The sequence below is a fragment of the Bombus impatiens genome, unplaced genomic scaffold (assembly GCF_000188095.3).
Source record: "Bombus impatiens unplaced genomic scaffold, BIMP_2.2 scf_0525, whole genome shotgun sequence".
NCBI classification, from domain to species: domain Eukaryota; kingdom Metazoa; phylum Arthropoda; class Insecta; order Hymenoptera; family Apidae; genus Bombus; species Bombus impatiens.
The window spans coordinates 365,346-386,567 of record NT_176944.1 but is presented as its reverse complement, the minus strand read 5'-3'; the positions used below and the strand labels follow the sequence as shown (position 1 = coordinate 386,567).

Sequence of the window (21,222 nt, the reverse complement as noted above, 5' to 3'; positions counted from 1 at the left end):
TACTCCCCTCCCCGACTCCCCCTTCGTCCACAGCGGTATGTAAGAGGCCGCACATGTTTCCCCGCGTTCCAGTCTCGCAGCGGCACTCGCGAGTGACTGTTCGTGTGGATTCGCGGAACGATAACTGCTCTGATCGAAGAACAGAAGGAAAAGAAAAACGGAACGAAGGACATTACAGGGGCACGCGTGTTGTCTACAATATCTATATCTGTCTCTATATACATATATGTATATAGATATACGCGTGTACAGTAACGCGCGCGCGCAAAGGACGAGTTCTTTCCTCAGTGCTGCGTTCGAGAACTGACACGACACACACCGCGAACGTCGTTGCAGCGAGTAACACGACCGAATATCGATAGAAAAGATAGTGAAGAAAGGGGAAGCAGTACGGTAACATCGTTACTGCTCCGATCGTTTTCCTTTCTTCCCATAATCTCCGCGTCTTTCTTTTTTTTACTTTTATACGTAACCCGTGTAGCGATACGAAACGGTCGTGTACCATAACCTTATTTCCCAACGTAACATCGTTTCGCCAAAAGTGAGAATCGATTGCGCGAGTGACAGCTTGTTCTACCTTTTGGAGCTACACGATCTGTAAAGCAGTGTGACAGCAAGGAATATTTCGTGATCGTACCTTGTAGGAGAACTCAGGAGCACGGTGAGAAGAGGACTGTGGATACGCAACGAGGAGGATATTCCGAGGGTATTACGGAACTAGTGATCTTCCACTGACGTCATTTCGTACTTTCGTGCTTCATTCGAGGGACGAGAATAGTGTTCGCTGACCCAACAAAGACACGTGAGTATCGAACTCTTCTTCATTCGAGACAACTCTAGACGTTTCTTGATCATGATCGCGAAACGGAACCGTAGCTCGCGTGAGCTCGCCACTCTGCTTCTTTTTTTCTTTTTTTCCATGCTCTGTGTACACACGCGTCACACGGTCAGATAATTTATGCGCGGAACCCGTCACGGTGCGAATTCCGTAATGTGTCACGCGATCGGAGCACGATTCCACTTCGTAACGGTTCAAGAGCATTTCTGCCGCGTCTGTGGCGCAGTAATCGCGCCTTTGATCCTTCGATTATCGCAACCACCACGAAGCTCGATATATCGAACTAACTACCTTGACCAATCACCGTTTAAGATGACACTAAAATATATGTATGTTTCGTTTCGGTTTTACGATCTACGTTTCAGTCTTTATTTCTTAAATTAATAAAAAAAGATGACAGTGATGTGTAGTGTCTTAGAAAAGCCTGCCTACACTCTTTTAATTAGGAGGTTAGTTCTAAAAATCTTTTTGTACCATATTTTATATTAATCGGATTTAGGGACTTTGTTATATGTTACATGAGCCATTCAGAAGACATATTGATGAACTTACAAACATTGCTTTCTAAATTTATCTCGACGTATGAAAATTAACTATTTGTTTCTCAACAATTGTATATTAATCGTGTATTTATGTAATGAAATTGAAGCAGTAAGAAAGAGTCGATCAATTTGACATTTAAGGACAATATTGACAATATTGACAATATTCGAAACACAAAAAATATTAACATAGAAAATTTTGATGAATATATTACATGCGTCATACGAAACTTTTTAAAGTTTCATTAACACTATAATGAGACATGACTATCATAATTCTATTTGTAAAATTTGAAACGAATCTAGAAGTGTATATAAAAGTTGCAAAATATTTGCTGTAAATATATATTTAGTTTAAAACGTACTATGCAATATAACGGTCTTCAGCATATAATTAGTGCTAAGAGCGATCTCAGTAAATATTTTTTAGTTTACTAGTATAATAAATAACTGACCGTTCAAATACTATGATTATATTCTTCTATGTATACGTACGTATATTTCCCATTTGTTTCAAATTTTACTAATATAATAAACGTGTTCCATTATACATAATGCTACTGAAATTTTAAAATGGTTTATATAAGACGCATAATACGTTTAGTAAAAGATTTCTGTAAGTGACCAAATACTTTAATAAGGCACTGCTTGTGAGTTTTAATGGTCCTAATGCAAAATACGTTTCTAATTTCTTTCAGTAAATAATACATGTACAAAGAATTCATTAAGTATACGTATATAGACTTCTATAACTGACTGCAAAATCGTTTTAAAAATGTCATTTATATGCGATTGGGGAATAGGATATTTAGTTTATTGGTATATTAACAAATGAGATTATCGTTCGAGTAGATACCAATGTTGTGCTTCTACGCTACAGGTAGAGTTATGGTGTGAGAATATTGTGACGACAATCCGAATCGTCCGTTGCAATGCAGCTTCGTTTAAAAGGTAAATAATAACATTGGTTCGACACATCGATCTAGAAATTGTATTCGTCGTCAGTCGATGCGAGGCGTTTCGCTTTTCTTCAAGGTCGCTCGCGATCTGGAACGATCGTAGTGACTCAGTCTCTTGGTATTACATCAAACAAACATGCCTATTACGACAAATTACGTTGAGGTCGTAACGCTGTCTGGAACATGCTTTTCCTACTGCGGAAATGACGATTTCCATTCGCGCTTAGGAATCGTGTGTGTGTGTGTGTGTGTGTATGTGTGTGTGTGTGTCAAACGAATTAGCAGATTAGGCGCGTTAATTAATTAATAGGTTAAAATGCGGTATAGAGGTATTTACGCATTTATTTACGTCAGATTTGCCCGAGCTGCTTATGAAAATAGTGTGACAATAATAGCAAGGTCGCCGCTGGCTATACGAGATGGCGCATCGCGTCAGCGACTCGCGTTTGACGAATTAATTGATTGAAATTGACTGTTGGATTATAATAAAACGTAAAACCAGAAAGCTTTTATTTTCGTTTAAGTGATGGTTTCTATTAGACTCTTTTTTAGTTATTTATTATAATAGAAGGTGTAATTAAAGTAATAATCCAGTTATTTATAAGTATATTATAATCGTTTTCTAAATTTTTACTACTCATAGTATTTGTAAGGTTGATACTCAAAATGATTAAATCATTGAATACAGTTTGTAAATTAGAATGTATATAATTGTCATTATTATTATTAGTATTATTCTCATATAATGAAATTATTACTTTGAATGATCCATGAATGAAGCATTGAGTATATCAAGTTCGTGAGAGTGACAACATCGTCTGGGTATAGGTGATCTTTCGTTTCTTTCTTTACGCAAGGGAAACATTGCAAAATAATTTCTAGTTCTTGGAGACACTGTTTAATTATTAGAGAATCGCCAACTTAAACATCTTTATTCGCTCGTAAAATACGCTGCGAAATGTTTTATACATTATGCAAACGAGGCAACCAGTTTGAGGATGTTATATAGCACATACAAATGACTGTTTTTAATTTAACAACGCTGTCTTACATGTTATATTTAGATATATGTAATGTAATTCTAGTACTATATCCATCGTTTAACATCATTCATTACATATTTCTCCTTTAGAATCATGTTTTTATACAGTACCTATGACCATATATTAGTTTTCCCACAAACACAATTTCTCTATTTTCCCAACTATCGCGACTAAGTAAATCCCCAAGTTAAGATAATCGGAAGATCCAATAAGAAGTAATTAATAAAAATCGCAACGACGAAACCATTCGATCGAAAAATTTTATCCTCGAACTATTTCGTAGAATGTAAAGTCATTTCGAACGATCGCGAAGCGCTTTTCCTCTCTACGCAGTTCGAATTTTTTCGCGATTCGAGTCACGCGAGTCGAGGAAAACGGAATTCAATAGTTCCATCGATAACAGAGATAGAAATACAGAAAAGCGGGATGAAGGACGAAGATAGAACACACTCATCTTTCTCCTCTCCTTCTATTTCTCTACCTCTCTTTCTCTATCCCTCTATCTCTCTTTCTCTACCTCTCTATCTCTCTTTCTCTATTTGGAGTGGCACGAGGCAAACGAATTATCCAACTCGTGCCGTCCATCGAAATCGGATTATCGTCGATTCCTCTGCACCCAAACCCTACCCGTTACACCCTGCCCTCACTGTGTGTATCGATTTTCCACGCTCTGTATACCAGCAACTTATTTCCCCTGAGCCGTAAACATTCGGCCCTAAGCATTCGTCGCGCGGATTAATCACGGTTTAATTGGAAAATCTCGCTCGGCAAATAAAGCTTTCGAGGTCCGCGCAAAAACATGTTAGTCAGACCTGGTCACCGGAACTCTCATCTCATCCCTGTCCCTATCTCTCCCCCCCTCTCTCTCTCTCTCTCTCGTTTGTATCCACGAAAAAACAAAAGCTCGTTCGAATATTGTTATCACCCTTTCGAGAAAAACTTTTCGTTAAAGGTTAAAAGTCAAGTTTATCTCTTGTTGACTGTATATACGTAACATTGTACTCTAGTAAATTATTCATCAACTAAACGGTAAATACACCTATCGATCTTTGATAAAACTGGTTTAAAATTTTAGTCTATTGTGCCTTTCTTAGTAATTCGTAAAAAAGATAATTTTTCTCGCAGGTTAAAAGCAGTTCGTTTCTGAAAACATCAATGATACTTGAATTTTGCACTTTCAATCTTATCGTTGCTGAAAGCATCGTTGTTAACGCGCACGATCTCCTCTTTTAAATTTTACGATAAAGTTTTTCTTTAAAAAGTTAAGTGTTTCTATGTATCGAGAGAAGAGCTAGATTAGAACATATAAGTTCTAGGACTACAACGAGTTCGAAAGAAATATCGATCGTTTAACATATTATTCTTAAGTACGTATAATTAGCGTAAACCATTTATCTAATGAGAATTTTGCGTGGATCATCACAATATTTCTAAAACTCTTACAGTACTTCACATCGTTATGTCGGCATGAATTCCTGCAGGTCTTAGCCTCGAGACGGTGAAAAATCGGCTAATAATTAACGAAGCGATCGAACGTCCCTCGTGCGCCAGCCGAAAATTAATATGCCGATATTGAAGGCTGAGAATTCGTACTGGCAATAAATTCCGGTAGCTATATTTCTTTACGACGGAAAAAGATGGGATTAAACGTCGCCATGATGAAAGAAGGAGATTGGTCAGGTGCGCACACGGAGCGTAGATGAGTTTAGTTGAGTATAAAATCAATCGTGCTTGTCCTCGGAATTAGTGTCATCTGCCAATTATTACGTGACGATTCGTCGTCTCTTCATTACCACAGTGTTGAAACAACGATTATTGAAAATTAATGCGTTTTGTTCTGATTAATCGCGATATGTACAATAGTATTACTTTGATAATTTTTTTAATGACTGATGGATTAAGTGTTCGAAGTAGAAGTTTATATAGGTGTATATAATATATTATTGTGTACATGTATAATTATATAGAAGATTTTGAGATTTGAATATGACAGGATTCTGAGAAAATGTAGAAGCGATTGAATTAGGACTCGAATTGTGGAATGTTAAGTTTCAGATTTAGAGATTCAGTATTTCAACCTTAGTCCCTTTTATTCCATTGATTCACGCGTTCTCATTCCCGTACCAATTAACAGAAATAAATTGCAACATTTATGAAGCACTTTCAGGGAAATTGCATTTTACGCTTTCGACCGATCTCCACTATAATGCGAATTCAATCTCGACGAGCTCTTTTTGCACTATAGAGGCCAAGCGTATATACATATATATTCATCGGGAAATTCGCGGAAAAACGAACGCGGAGAAAGCTGGAAACGTAGAACACAAATTCTACAGGCAGAGAAGGGAGAAAAACGAGACGAGTTCTCGCTGACGCTACAATTCATCCACCCTCGTGATCGAAATAAATTTTCTTGACACATTCGGCCTTTACTAGGCCATCAAGCAACGCGTGTAGACACGTTTTACCAGGGAGTGAGAGAAAAGTCGAATTTTCATCGCTTCCACTTCTTTCGCATTCCCTCCTGAACGAAATAGGGTGAGAAACAGCGTGTCTATCGTCCCTTAAAAGGGTCTCGGACCTTCGCTTTGTTTTACAGACTTTGCTAGACGCGATAAACGCTATTGGCCTTGTAAATCAGCGTCTGCTTTTAGTCCAAGCTGAGAATCGACTACTATTTGCACGCTCCGGTGCAATTTCTCACGTTTTTTGCTCCATGTAAAAACCCCGGATCCCTGTAAGGAGGAAACTGATTTTCTATGTTGAATCCACAAGCGAAAGTCTGATAATTATTCCTGCATTCTTCCTCTTTTTGTTTCGAGGAACGTAATGAAAAAGTCTTAAGAAAATAATGTGATAGATAGAAGAAACGAGTAAAGTTATTTTCTGTTGTAATGTGTTTTTCTGTAAAGTTAGTTAGGTGTATATAGATATAATAGAATGTAATAGATTATTTGTATTTTGCGAATAATGTAGAAATTAGGCGCTGTTTCAAATTGTTCTTTTTAATTTCGCTTTGCTAAATTTAAACAAACGATACGACTTGAAAAGTATACTTTCATGTAATATAAAGTGTTCGTAGGCATTTATAATATAATGTACCTACTTATTGTATATTATACCTTGCCTATTTTGTTTTTTTTTCCGATGCTATTTGTACATATGAAAAACGACATTATACAATATCAATGTATTTCTTTTATCCGTCATAGGCCGAAGGGGAACTCGGAAAGAAAATCTCATGAGAAAAATTTCAGAAGGCAACAATTAATGGTTTGTAATTAACATGATTTATGTATGCAATACATCGTGACTAGAATAATAACGTAATATTAAATCTCTAGTTTATTCTAAACGAATAATTTATAGTCATTTATATGTCATGTCGTTTTCATTAACAATTTTCAAAGAAAACAACTAAAATAATCTCAAATTCTAAGATGAAAATAAAGAAAGAAAAAGAGATTTCTCTACAATTTATTCGATTCGTCGGTATACTTTTCTTCAGCGCGTTAAAATTGGAAACTTGCAATTCTCTGTTTAATAAAATCAAACAAGAAGTAGTAAACGATTTTCCACGACGTTCCAGCAAGAAAAAAGAGAAATCTCGAGCTTTTCGAGCCTTTAATCTGATCTACAAGCTTGGGTTTGTTAATTCACGAAGAGTTCTGGCAATCACTCCCTTCCAGCCGCGATACGTCTTGCTTTGAACGTCGAAGGAGAACGAAGTTCGCGGAAGCACGATCGCTTTTCGCGCGTCACCAACCGATCCATCAACTTCAGGATCGCCTCCCGGGTTGGCCAAGAATAGCGCTGAAAGCCGAATGCGAGACGCGCCATTGTTGGTCGTTGTTTCATTCCGAACGCGTAACGCCGTTCTGCTAATAAATCGCCTTTCGGTTGGTCCATGAAGGCCTCGTTGGTTTCCGTTTTTATGAAAAAAACCGAAACGTGAATGGACTCTGAATAAGAAATTAGACGTAGGTAAACATCTCTGAAAATATGTTTCGAAGATTCTGCCAGTTTTGGGTAACTTTGCTCTTCCTTTTAGGCAAAACTAGCTGCATGAAAGGATTACGAATGACAAATTGCAAGTACTTACGTAAACATCTCTGGAATTGAAAAATTCTGTGATTGTTAGTAATTTCTGAGAATTTTAGGAAGAATGGAATTTGTGGAAGTAAATACACGTAAAGATTTAGAAACTTTAGATTTTTAACCCCGGGAAAATATTTATAGTGTACAATGTTACTCTTTATTTCGATTGAGATGGGTAGCGCTTTGTTGTTTGTGAGATTTCTGGTAAATTTCTGGCGTGGAAACACCGAGATTATTCGATATTAGACCTGAAAATTCTTTTTCTAGAATGTAAAAATATAGATGAAAAGAAGTATAGATACACGTGTACGTAATTTCCAAGACACACGATGATAGAGATTGTATGCAGTTGTAGGATTTTAATTCTTAAGGTGATATAATAAGAGTAATGGTCTTTTTATAGGTAATGTAGGGAAAATGGTAAGAGGGAAAGTCATTATTCATCGGATCGTCAAGTATGATTATAAAGCTGACGGTGAAAGCAGTGACATTTAACAAGTGTTCTCTTTTTAGTGATCATCCGTGAACTCTGTTTGACATATCGTTTTTCTCAGCTTTGCTTCCTCACGACGAAAGGTTGCAGTCCTTAAATATTGCCCGTGGCTCGTTGTGAACTTTGTTCACAGTTGAAATTTCCTGATGTCATACAAGAGCAGAGATTTAATTTTTCCCACGGTAATCACCGTTTAACTCTTCATCGATGGGATAACAGTTCAAATTTTTTTACAAACGCCTGCTTATTTCATGGAAACTTCAACTTTTTCGCACGAAATCAACAAATATTATTCCTATGACGGGAATGACTGAACAAATTCAGCGAAACGTCTGAAACAACACGTGATTTAAAAATAGAAAGTTATGTTTACACGTTGCTTTCTCATCGATTCTTCTAATAAGAAAACTTCATCGTTAAGTAAAATAAGAAAATTTCCGGATAATTATAAATAATCTCAAAAAAAGACATTTCCTAAGAAATTCCTTACAGTTTAAAACATAAAGCAGTCGAAAATTGCAAATTTTTATTTAACACGTCATTGACCTTTCTTAGTCATGCTATCTACACTAATACATTTTAAACATAGCTATAATGCGATAAAAGTTACTGTGTTCCCAATATGAGTAAACATTTTGTTTTAGTAACAAGTACGATATGTATTATCTTAATTTGTACTCGTTAATTTGTATTCGTTTTAACGAGTGGCATTTCTACCTACTGTTAGAAACTCTTAGAAACTTTTCAGAATATACTTAAAAATATTTTGTTTAATGCAATACTCAAATTTGATAGAAAGAAGCACAATGATAAAAGAATTACAATTTCCATTATTAATACCTGAAATAATAAACCACGAGTATTCTATGTGAAAAACGAATGAAGGCAACGCATTCGTTACAGCGTGTGCAATCAACAAACGAATCGAAGATTCCTCTGTTCTGTGCAGAAGCGTTGAAACACGCGTTGCAAGCTCGTTGCATTAGGATCAGCATGGTCGTGACGCAAGCGAGGTTTATTGATTCGCAGAATCCAATATAACGAAGCCAAACGCGGGGGAGAGAGGTATCTGCTGTGGTTTTATAGGCCGCTCGTATTGTTGGCAAAAATCGTCTGAGCTCGCTTTTAACGATCGATTTCGAGCGTACCTGAGATTCGACAGCTTCCACGGACTTCGTCGACCCATTTCTTCTCGAGCCTCCCACGGACACGAAATATTCCCTGCAAAAACGGAACCATAACTGTTCGTCGTTGCTTTACGTAATCGATTATGAAACGAAGAAAACTGCCTCTTAATGCGTTATGAAGTGCTTCGGTAGAACCAGAAGTACCACGGTGCCGCGTAACGCTCGGTCTGATCAGTGGCGGTAGTTTTCTACTTGAAACTTGGAACAGTTGATAATCAGTGAATAGGACGAGCTATGGGGGACTATTAGTTGGATTTATTGATTTATCGTTGGCTGCTATATTGATTTTACTATGCATAGAATTGTAACAAGGATAAATTGTATTATATATTGTTTAAAAAATTGATAATGGTTAGTTGTCGTTTCGGTATTGAGTTGAGAAAAGTAAAATTTCAAGGAACATAATGTTGATTAATATAGAATATATTGTAATAGTTGTGATCGTTAGTTGATTTATTATTTAGGATATTGGAAATGGGAAAAGGATTATATTGCTATTATTATAATTCTTTCTATGCAATCTAGAATATTGGCAGATAATAACAGGGGTTATACGTTATTGATTACAATACATCAATTCTGTGGTCATACAACTGTATCTAATATTCCGAAAATACATAAGCTTTCCATTCAATCCAAATCTAATAAATTCCTTAATTGTACAAATAGTATAAAAAGACTACGTAATGAGACTTAAAGAAAAACCTAAATGAATTCTGAAGAGGAGATCTGTATGGAAAGAGTTTGAAAAGGTTTTCAAGAGAAATTTACTTCTTGTCTTTTCCCAGCAGGAGCAAAGAAGTACGAAAGGGCAAGCAGGGCAATTATTTGGAACGCGTTTTACTGCGCGATCGCGATGAGCAACGAGGCCTCGGGATGCGCCCGTGTTTACCGTAATAAATTTCCATGCGACGTTATTGCTTGTTCCGAGCTCGTTACCGAGTGTAACAGCTTTTATTTCACCTTGGCTCGAGAAGAGGGGTTGCTTTTTTTCGAGGGTGACAGGGATGAAGAGGAAGGTAGGGCCGGGACTCGTTAAGGGCTCTCGAGGAAAATGACAGGGTTGCCAAACGAATCTCGAGCCTGACCTGTAGTCAGAGCGTAATTTTAACCCTCAGCTAGGTGGTACGCGCGTATGTCGACCGACTGTGTGTGTTTGCTTTGGCAATTTCGCCCTGTTTTATCGCCGTAGCTCGTGCGATCAAAATTATGAGACTTCGCGACGTTTCGTGCTTAAAACAGTCTTGCATATATATATATATATATGTACGTCGTCTATACATACATACAGTGGAACATTTTCGTTGTGGTTACGTGACAAGCGTCTTTATTTTCGATTTCATGCGACACGAAACGCTTTCCAGCGATATTGGTAAATATGCAGTCCGATTAAGTTTATAGCCGCCTATTTAGGAAGCTAGTCGCATTTCGAATTGGAACATTTATGGAGATTGATCGGTGTACTGAGCTTTTAGCTTTGTGGGTCAGGTAAGTCTCACCATATGCCACAACGATAAGATTGTAAGAATGTTCATGTTCGAATGTTTATTGACTAAGAATGGGATCAAGTACAGTGGCTACAAAAAGTATTTGCGTATACCCTTATTTTCCAACGAAGCGTCTTTTTGTCAGGTTCTATATTTCATGTTCATAATATCAAATTTATTCGCTTATACGAAAGTACTACTAAATAATTCGAAATTTAATTATATAATCTTAGAGCTAGACGAAGTAAGATTTTAGATGTTTATAAGTACTTCGATAATTACACATATGAAACACTATCGCGAGTAGTATTCGTCAGATATATTTTTTAAATACTTTAATCAAATGCTTAAGATAGATTTCTGTTTACGGTATTGAATTGTAACGAACATAGTGCATGTCGTATAGTATGATATATCTGTGGTATAGTTTCTAATCTTTCAAGGTTCCAGTACTACTTTTATGAGCTTCGATTTTTTCAAATGTCAAAGTTCTCATAAGTATATTTTTGAACTCTACAATCACTCATCTTGAAGTTCGAAACCAACTCTTATAAACTAACTGTTTTATGAATACAAACAATGAAACGTAACATTCACACGAAATGGAAGCTTTTTATTGGAAACGATTTTAATTCGTCAGTAGATATTAACATAGTTTCCGCTCGTATTGTTAACTATAGCGGAACGTTTAATTATCTTTTGCTGGCCGAGTGAGGAATTAGAATTTTAGATGAAATTTAAACGAGTTTTTAACGAACGTGAGAATTTCTGATGTAATCGATCTTCGAATTTACAACACAATACGTTATCAGGTAACATCCTCTCACTCTCTCGGCTTACATATTAACTTTATGTTTCACGAAGTTTATCCACGCAAATACATGATAAGATACCCGAAAAATAAGCTTACAGGGATGTCGAAAGAAAAAGATCCCGTTCCCAGTATTCGTTTTAAAAATAAAAATTTCATATACACATGTCATGCAAGTACCATTAAATCCTGAATCATCAACGTCGCCAGATATCGAGTGTAAACGCGAACGAAACGATGGCGGCGCCATCGAACTGCCAGCTATTGCCAGCTATAAACGTAAAAGTAAAAGTGGATAAACAAAGGAAATTTCTACGGTATGTTGAACGTGTATCGTGGAATGTAACGGACGAAAGTAGGGTGACCTACTAGCCCGTTTTCCATGCGATTTACACGACCCTCCAAGTTCAAAGTGGTTGAAGCAAGTCGTGCATAAGCATTATCGACTATAACCAGCCAGGTGCTTCGCGTCGAGTTTAAAACGAAGCCTTTCGCTGCCCTGACAGCCTCGTCACGGGCTTGGACAACTTACAAAGAAGATCGTTAAAAAAGTTTCGATAATTACGGATTTACGTTCCACATAAACGCGTTAAGATTTTCGTTGGCATGAATTTTTGCGGAGCACGTGTGTTATTTTAGGAATTCGTGTGCTGCCTTGAAGTATAATATTTTGTGAGTCTACCTAACAGAGTGAAAGCCGAAAAAAACTGTCTAGAATGTTAAAATTTCCTTTGGAACTGGTTGGAAATTATTTGAAAATTTCATATAATAATTTCTAGAGTAGATATTTGTTTTGGTATTAAAGATCCAGATTTTTGTTAATAAATGTACAAGTCATCCTTTTTTCATATACTCGTTCAAATGTTGTTTAGATTGGGATTTTAGGTTTCAAAATTAAATATCGTAAGACGTGTGCCATTTGTCTGAGAAATATCTGGTGATGTAAATATCTCGAAAATAAAAATGTTTGAAACAAATATTGTAGGATGTCCAGGGGGACATATCGTACCGATATTTAATTTATCAAACAATGACTTTGGAAAGCCCTATAAATGTCACGTTTATATTTTTAAATGGAAACTATATCTTCTTTTCCTGTGTTCTTGCAATCGACACTGCAACATTTTAAAAGCTTTACTTTAACGCTTTACTTGTATCTTTCGCATAAACTATCGAAATATTAATTCTTAAGAAGGGTAAAAAAGTCATATTATTTTATGGTAAATACGTAGAAAAGAAGCGACTAACTGTTTTAAGGATAGTATTTAGTATATACACAATGTGTATACACACAATCAGCTCTTTTTAGAACCATTATGATGCACAAAGTTTGTCAAAGCAATTTTCTCGTGATGTGCACTGGATGACGCCAATGCCGGATCATATCAAAGTTGAAATTTAATATCTCGATAGTGGTTTATGTGAAAGATATAGTTTTCATCTAAAAATGTAGCCTTCATACAGCTTTCCAATATAAAATAAATATTGGTATGACATTTGTTTGGAACATATTTCCGTATCGCTCATAATGCTCAAGATATTTGCGCGTTTTCAGATGAAGGAACACATATATAATATATTATTGTGCAAATCTTAAAAAATACACATTAGTAGGAAATATAACATTGTAAAATAAAGTTAAAGAATATATGGAACATTCTTTAGCCAAATGTATTTTTAGCAACGAAAAAAGGTAGTCGTCTTTTATATAGTAGACATTGTATAGGTACTCTCTCTCTCACAGTTGACATTTTGGGAAAGTGTTTTGTCAGTTCGCCAAGATAGTAGCAGATCTGGCAGTTGGTGATATAAAAATCCACTGTATCACATATCTCTATATTCTATCTACAAATTCCACTAATATTAGTCACAAAAATCTTCCAAAAATTGCTCATCTACTTTGAACAAATATCTCCAGATTAAAAATTCCGCAAGAATAAAATACACACAGTCTTATCGAATTTTCATCGGCTATTTCATAAAATTTCGCAATTCGTTCGAATATCTCGTCAGTTCGATCAGCTTTCGTCGTACATAGTCCCCCTTCCCTTCCTTTTCTCCAATTGGTTTACCAAAAAACTTTATCAAGAACAGCCGAATCTTATCGTTCGTATCTTTTTACTGAGGACACGCGTCACGATAGCAACTTGCGAACTGAATGAGCGTCGTTCGTTTCGCGGAGCAGAAGAGAGTTACTGCCGAGGATGAAATTAAAACGGTCGTAAAAAGGGAAGCGGACGGATATTAAACGCGAAGAGTATTATCACCGGGTCTCGGGAAACGCGGCGAATTGCGCAGTTGGTAAATTTATTGATGGAATTTCGTGGATTCGCATTATCATTGCAGCGCTACGTAATCCTCCGCGAACCGTCCGTCTGATTCGCTCGTAGATAATAGGAGGCGACATTAAAGTTAAACGACGTAAAAGTTAATAGGTCTGTTTCATCGGTTTGCTAGAATAGTGACACATTTGAGAAATCGTTGCTACCGACGTGTCCACAAAAATTACTTCTAAAATTGCCATTTTGTGTGATAGCATGTCAAGGTTATACCAACCTTTTTTATTGCTGAAAGAAAAATTTACAATTTTGATATATGTCTGTAAAAGCTAATTCTAAATGTCAGCCATTTAATGGGATCAAGACCATGGTCATTTAATGATATTATACTAGGAGGAATATTTGAGAAATTTGAAGAAACCAAAGTATAGAAATCTACAGCTTTCGAATTCCTTTTCTTTTTCCGAAATGTCTTTCACAATTTTATTATGATTCATTCAATAATGATTCAGAGTACCTTCATACCTCTTCAAAAATCCATTTGTTGAAATCCCTCCAAATAACTGTTTGCTATAAACGATATTTTATCGACTTTCTATCGAGTCTGAGCGAAAGTCTGAAAATCTAAAAGCTGTTAGCTCAATTGTAAAACAAACAAAATTTGTTCTTATTAAATAGTTGAATAGTTTATAATTTTCAATTCTGCACATTCAGCTTCAATTTAATTTTCTACTTTATGAAAGAAAAGTACTTTTGCACCTGTATCACCACTCCAGGAAACCGACGCAACGAGATCCGTTGTTTTCCGTAAGCGTCGTTTTATGGTCGCGATCGAAGGAACGAGTGTCGTAAAGGAACCGTAATGAAACGCGAACAATGTGCCGAGATTACGTCTAGGATAAGTGGAATGTATGCGATGCACTTTGAGAGTCGTGGCTTGGAGATTCAGTGATTTCTTAGCGTCTTTGACGTCGTTTTCTCTAGTACTTTGGAGTTTTACAAATTTGATGCGTATCAGTTAGAGTTTTTCTCGTTTCAACGGATTCTTAGTACTTTGAATCTCGTACTTTCGGGTTATGCAAAACTCGCGTCTTAATCGAGTCTATACGAAAAGGTTTCTTAAGTCTGCTACTCGAATATTTTATAATGAAGTCTTTGATGATGAATAAAAATTCTTATTTTCTAGTAAAGAAAATTTCGACGAGCAGTAGCTGTCCATCGTTATCGAGTTTTGCGTTTAAGTTAAATTAATCTTGTAGAATTATCAAAAAGATTATGACAATCTTATGTGATAATAATTAACAGCAGTTTGATAATTTTTTCAAGTATAATATACATATGTATATATATATATACATATGTGTGTATATATATATATATCTTGTTGATAATATTTTCGAAACGTGTAAAATTAGATTTCTGTTCTTACTACGCTGCTTATCTGTACTATTCGACGAAATATCGTCGATTAATTTTATTGGAATGCATCGTGTATTAGCGATAATCAACTTTTATTTTCTTCTGAACACAATGGATAAAAATACCTATATTTTATTCCATCTACCTCGTGCTTGTAGATAAACGAGAATATAATACAATTGCTCGATTTATTAACGCTGATAACGTCCGTAATATTTTTCCTTTCTTTTCTGGTTTACGTTCGTACGATAACTGACGTATCGATTTTCTTGTTATCTTTATTCGAATCAATGCTACAATTAACAACGACTCGATGTTTATTACATAATTGACGCTTTTGTTACGATTCACATTAATAAAATTAAGGTCTACTTCGACAAATTACATTGTCTGTTCGCGTAACGTATTCGGTGTAATCTCATTACGATTAAATAATTGTAAATATTCAGTTTCATATATTCATTGAATTTAAATTCAATGTGTTATATTTGTGGTCCACTTAAAGGACCATTAATTAGTTGCGATGTAGCAACGGAGAGGCCAAAATTCTGAGTAATGTTCAAACCTTTAAATTCCCAATATATCGAATAACCAAAAGTCTTTCTGTGACTCTTCCAAAATTTAATATTAGTTAACCGAAGAACGTCTTTCTGAAGTTTTTCATATTTGAGTCTTTTTCGTTCAATTAAGAAGCTTTCAATATGAAACAATCCTCATCAAGCTTCAAATCATTCAACTTTGCTAGATCTACAAATTTTTTACAAGCTAATCGTAAATCGAATCCCATCGGAATATTTTCCTTAGTACAAAAAATACTTTTATGTTTGAAAGAAAACGAACCTTCGCTTTCTTGACTCGTTTTCCTCTCACAAAATGCAAACGAGTCTGTTGCCTAGAAAATGAAGAAAATTTACGAGAATTTTCCCTCTTCTACGAAGTTAGACAAATTTTCAAAAATTTATTTTCCTTCAAAATTAAGGATACTTTGTATCAGCCACGAGACAAAATCGAGTCAAAAATGACTCGATGCTCATGGAACACGATCCGTGTCAAATAATCTTTCGAAATCCAGCCGAAAATGAAAAAGTACTCAATTACCAAATATCAGTGGTGTTTCCACGCGAGAACGTAATCCACAATCTGGTTGGGCTCATGGAAACGATTCGGTCGAGCGTACGCTTATCAGAAGTACTTTGCGCGCGTGCACGCACCGGTTATCGCGATGTAACGGCTCCATCGCGATGAACGTGGTCGCGCGATATTACGTAGCTCGAGATCCGCCGTGTCGGAGAAGGACGAACTCATACTGATATCATAATGAGGAAGAGGGGCGGCGAAACGTTATCATGGAGACGGTATCGCGCATCCACGATCCCAATTTCGTGATAACATCGATCGTGAATCGCAACCCTTAACCCGCGGGGGTTATCTCCCTCGGTTGAGCATGCCGTGTTCCTTCTCTTGCGATTTCGTCGAAAGTTCACATGCCACGATCGAACGACTCCCTTCTTCCTCGAGTACTCTTTGCCTGTTTTTTTGTTCTCTTTATTATCGTTCTTCTCTCTCTTTTCTCTTTGGAGATGAATTTCGAATAGCGTTTCGTTGTGATATATAGAGTAATTTATGGTGATATTAGGATGATACTGTGCTATGGAATTATGTAATGGTTCGTAACAGAGTTTACGAACGTGAATAGATTATATGTATACAGAGGAATTAAAAAATTAATTTTTGTTTCATTCTTCTTAGTGCCGTGAGTGAAGGGAGAATGTTACTCGTTTATGAGTAACATTTTATTTACTCCATTTTCAGTGTGCGAACGAAGCACTGTACAGCGAGATAATTAATTTTTTTTGGCCAGCTTGTCTCTCCTTTTACGGCGTTGCGACGCGTTCAACACCACGGAGGCGGATTAAAATTTTAGAAGCAATCACGGATCACTGTGAGAAAAAGTTTTAGTATCCTGGAGAGTATTGCAATTTCTATAGTATAAACCTCGAAGTCATAAAACCTGATGTTGGATGAGAGATGTTAAATTTGCTCGTTAGGTATACTTTACCACAAGTAACTTCGAAGATATTCTCATATAAGGATAGCATCTGCTTTCTAGTATGAATTATTATAGTCAGTGATTTATAATGCATGATAAAATGATTGACGAAATTTATAAAATTTAATTTTATTATACGACAATTGAATATTATTTTTAACTTTGTTAATTGATACTTGGATATACATTAACTACGTTAAAATTTTATTAAAACAGTAGTAAAGCAACGTCACGTAACGTCTAATATGTTTCTGTTAAAACGCGACGCGTTCATATTTTATTAAAGAGAATTAAGTTCGTCAGATGTGTTTAATTCATACACATCTAGGAATTAATTGAAACAAGGGAACAAAAATGTGGAGCGAGGGAGCGGAATAATTGTTGTTCCTGTTAGCGTCGTTATCGACAAAACTCACGCCATCGTGGAAATTGACATCTGTCGCAACTTGTCTCCTCTCTGCTCGTTGGGCGTTATCACGCAGACTGCCAGTAATATTTAAAACTGCACGATTTCCATCGAGCTTCATACAGATTAACTTTGAACCTCGCTATGGAACCCCTGAATTTTTATTTATATTCTGTAGATTGCTATTTGGAGAGAATATAATTTTTAAATATGAAAATGTATGGAAAAAATTGATTCCCGAAGCTGCAATCATTTGAATAAAAATTTCTTTATTCCTTTCTCTTTTCAGTAATTCTATCCTTTATATTTGTTTCCTTTTCTAATCTCTTTCTTTCGAGTAATTTTTATCTTCATAAAACTTCAATAGCTTTTTTGTTCCGCAAAATCTCGTTAAAACTACGTCAAAAGTTTGATATAACAGAAATATTTCAAAACCTTAGCGACTACAAATCTTTCTGTTGTTTCGTAAGCACTGTACAATTTTTCAAGCTAATCTCCTGTCACTACACGGTGCTACGCAACGTATAGTAAATTTCGAATCTTATTCACGAATCTTATCTTCTCTAAAATTCACGAAATACGCGCGTAAACAATTTTTCCTGACTGTCTTGCACGAAACTATTACACTTAGGTCACGCTGATAGTTCCGCTTTAGAACATCTGAGATCATTGAGTAACTGCAGCAACTGTTTTTCGCTAACATCTAAAGTACAAATACGTGTGCCAAATTGTATTCTGCAGACACGCGTTGTGCAATTGATAATTTATTGCGAATAATTACACGTGGATGACGTACGTATTGCATCAGTGCATTTGCATACGAAAAGGCGTATGTAGGTGCATCAATTATGTAGGAAATACCATCCCTAGTGGAATAAAGTTCAGTTTCAATAGCAATTCTATGAAAAGTCTGAAGTCAAGATTCATTATACTTTAACTCAAATTACGCTTAACTCTGTGTAACACAAAGTACATACCATACCAAAAACCAAATCAGAGTAAAAATTACAGATTACTTTTGATGCGTTCCTTTCTCGATCCACGCGCAATCTCATTTTTCTATTCTTAATATACTGTTCAAGTTTGACAAAAATACGATAGATTAATTATCGATAGTCATAATTTCTCATTTCAATATCGCACTGGTATTATATTTTGAACAATTAGAAGTTCTTACTTGAAATTCTTCTTGAAATTAAAGTGAAATTGGAACGTAAAAATTCGCGGATTGCAAAAATTACAAACAAAAATTCTCATTATCGATATAACAAAAGAAGAACCAATAATTACTATAACATGAATGAACCATCCTGTAGACGATACAATGGCACAATGATAAGCCTACAGAAACAAAGCTCTAAAAATATAGAGACACAGGTAGCTTCCAATTCACAAGGAGTTGTAAAAGTCCAAAGGAACGATAGTCCACCCTATCGACTCCCTCGAGCTCTAATTTAGGCCTCGTTCTCATCTCTGTCCCATCTATCGATTCCCGACCCGCTGACCTAGATCATGGGACTCGATATCAACGTCGAGCACATAAAACGCCAGCTTGGATGAACTCTATCGAACTCGGGCCAACGTATGTCGTCGACGGGCCAACGCGAAGACCTCTCGTGTCTCAGGCATTCCGCGTTCTCGTCCGGCAAACAAAGCAGAACAAACACGCCAAGCCAAGGATCTTCGATCGATAGACGATCGTTGAACCTTCGACTATAAGCGAACACGCTTCCGTTGGTCGAAGGTCTTGAATCTCTCATGAAACAATCCTCTTGTTTTTCTCTTCAGACATTCTAAAGCCACGTGTATGTAAAATCTATGTAATTGTATGTGGATACATGTAAAGGTATCGATTTGATACTTATTAAGATAATGATGGTAGTAAACACAATTAGAATTGAAGATCATAGAACGAGAGAACGTAATAACAATGCTGATGAATTTAAAAGTTCGATAATCAGTTTCATGTTAAATGTTCTTTTGTTTGATCGTGAGATTAAATACGAATTTTCCCGTCGAATTGAGTATTTCAAAAATACCGATTGTTGTAATATTAAGTATATCCTTGATTGTTTATGGAATTTTATAGATTTTATAGATTTTATAGTATTTTTTCCTACTATCTTATCGAGTAATAGAAAATTACCTTGTAATCCAAATTTCCCATTGTCATTGTACGAGAATTCATATGTCAGTTTCGATAATCCTGTTTGCGAACAATCATTATAACCGCTGAAATATATATACAGGGTTTGAGGCTTTGTTCTCGAGAATATCGACTTTGAATTTTCGCTCGGTACGCGTGCACTTTATCACATCTCGTTATAACGGATCTCACTGTAGATCATTGTTTCGATGGAGAAATTAAAAAAAGAAAAAAAAATTTTCATTCTATATTTTCGACTTCTTTTTTCGCGTAGAATCACCCCCGTTCCGCTTGTACCACCAGTTACCAACCACCCTGTATATTTTTTTTGTTACTGGTGATTAATATCGGTGATAGAAATTGTCTTTTGTTACTACCGATAGCTGTTATCTATGAAGAAACATTTCATTAATTATCAATAACAGTCATCGATGACGAAACATTTTCTTGGTTACTTTCCTTCGTCATAAATTTTAATTAACAATGTTCGTTGCCTGTGAAATGGAAATACTTGCACTCTTTATTAGTCTTTTTTTAAGGCAGCTTAGTAAAAAACTTAAATATGAACCATAGGCTGTCAGTGAACACTTTCACAAGTCGAAGATCCTGGAACGCTCGTGAAATGATCCTGTTTCTCATCTCTCTCGTCAGAAATTCTCAAGCATCGTGTGTGTAACGTCGCGATAACCGATCGTATCGATCATTCAACGTCGAACACGAAGCGTAACCCTCGAACGAAGCAACCGCGGTTCAACGTGGCTGCATGCCACGTAATTATTTTCCACGTTGGACATGCTGATATATGCTCGAGCGTAATTCCTGCCAGGATTTTTGCGAACGCTGCAAAGGTCGGCTTACGAGCGTGCTCGAGTCTCTTGAAACCGCGGCCACGCAGCATCTGACGATCGTTAATTAACGAAGCGAGCAGCGATTTTGCGATCGGTTTTTACAGAGGAGGAGACTACGGTGTCGAGCGAGTTTCGTTGGCAAAGTGTTGCACGTTATCGCGCCGTGCTTGATAAAAATTCGTCGCTCAACGATAACAAGGAAAGACGTTTTCCAACGTGACATTCCGCGTTACTTGGAAACATTATCCAACCTCGATAAGTGCCCCCTTTTTTTTTCTTTTTTCTTTTCGAACGCTGCGTTATGAGAAAACGATCGTTATCGCGCAATTTCTTTCACGTTCTATGTTGCCTTATTTCTTGGTTTTGGGAAAAACGTGCTGATGCAGTGGATGTTTGAAATCGGGGCATTCTTGAGAACGATTTTAATTATATATTAAAAGTTCTTTATAATATTGACAAATGGAGATGAAGATTTACATTATAACGCTATGATAGCTTTTTAATCTTTTTTAAGATCAATCAGCAATTCTTTTGCGTGTAAATATGGCTGATGCGAGGGACTGTGCTATCGGAAACTTCTTATTGGAATTTCTTATAGTTTTGCTTGTTATAAAGT

The 21,222-nt window shown here is 36.1% G+C and overlaps 1 protein-coding gene and 1 long non-coding RNA gene across 2 annotated transcripts in view; one reads left to right on the top strand and one right to left on the bottom strand.

Moving 5' to 3' along the window:
• Nucleotides 1-62: 62 nt before the first annotated feature.
• LOC100749566 (protein Tob1-like) overlaps nt 63-21,222 on the top strand; it is a 55,715-nt gene continuing 34,555 nt past the window's right edge. The window contains exon 1 of the mRNA XM_033321893.1: nt 63-802. The gene's annotated coding sequence lies outside the window, so the exon portion shown is untranslated. The remainder of the gene's footprint in view (nt 803-21,222) is intronic.
• Nucleotides 8,726-19,648, bottom strand: LOC117151910. Its single transcript, XR_004462073.1, has 2 exons — nt 17,623-19,648; nt 8,726-9,194 (listed from the first exon to the last, which is right to left on the bottom strand). It is a non-coding gene; the product is annotated as an uncharacterized LOC117151910 (long non-coding RNA).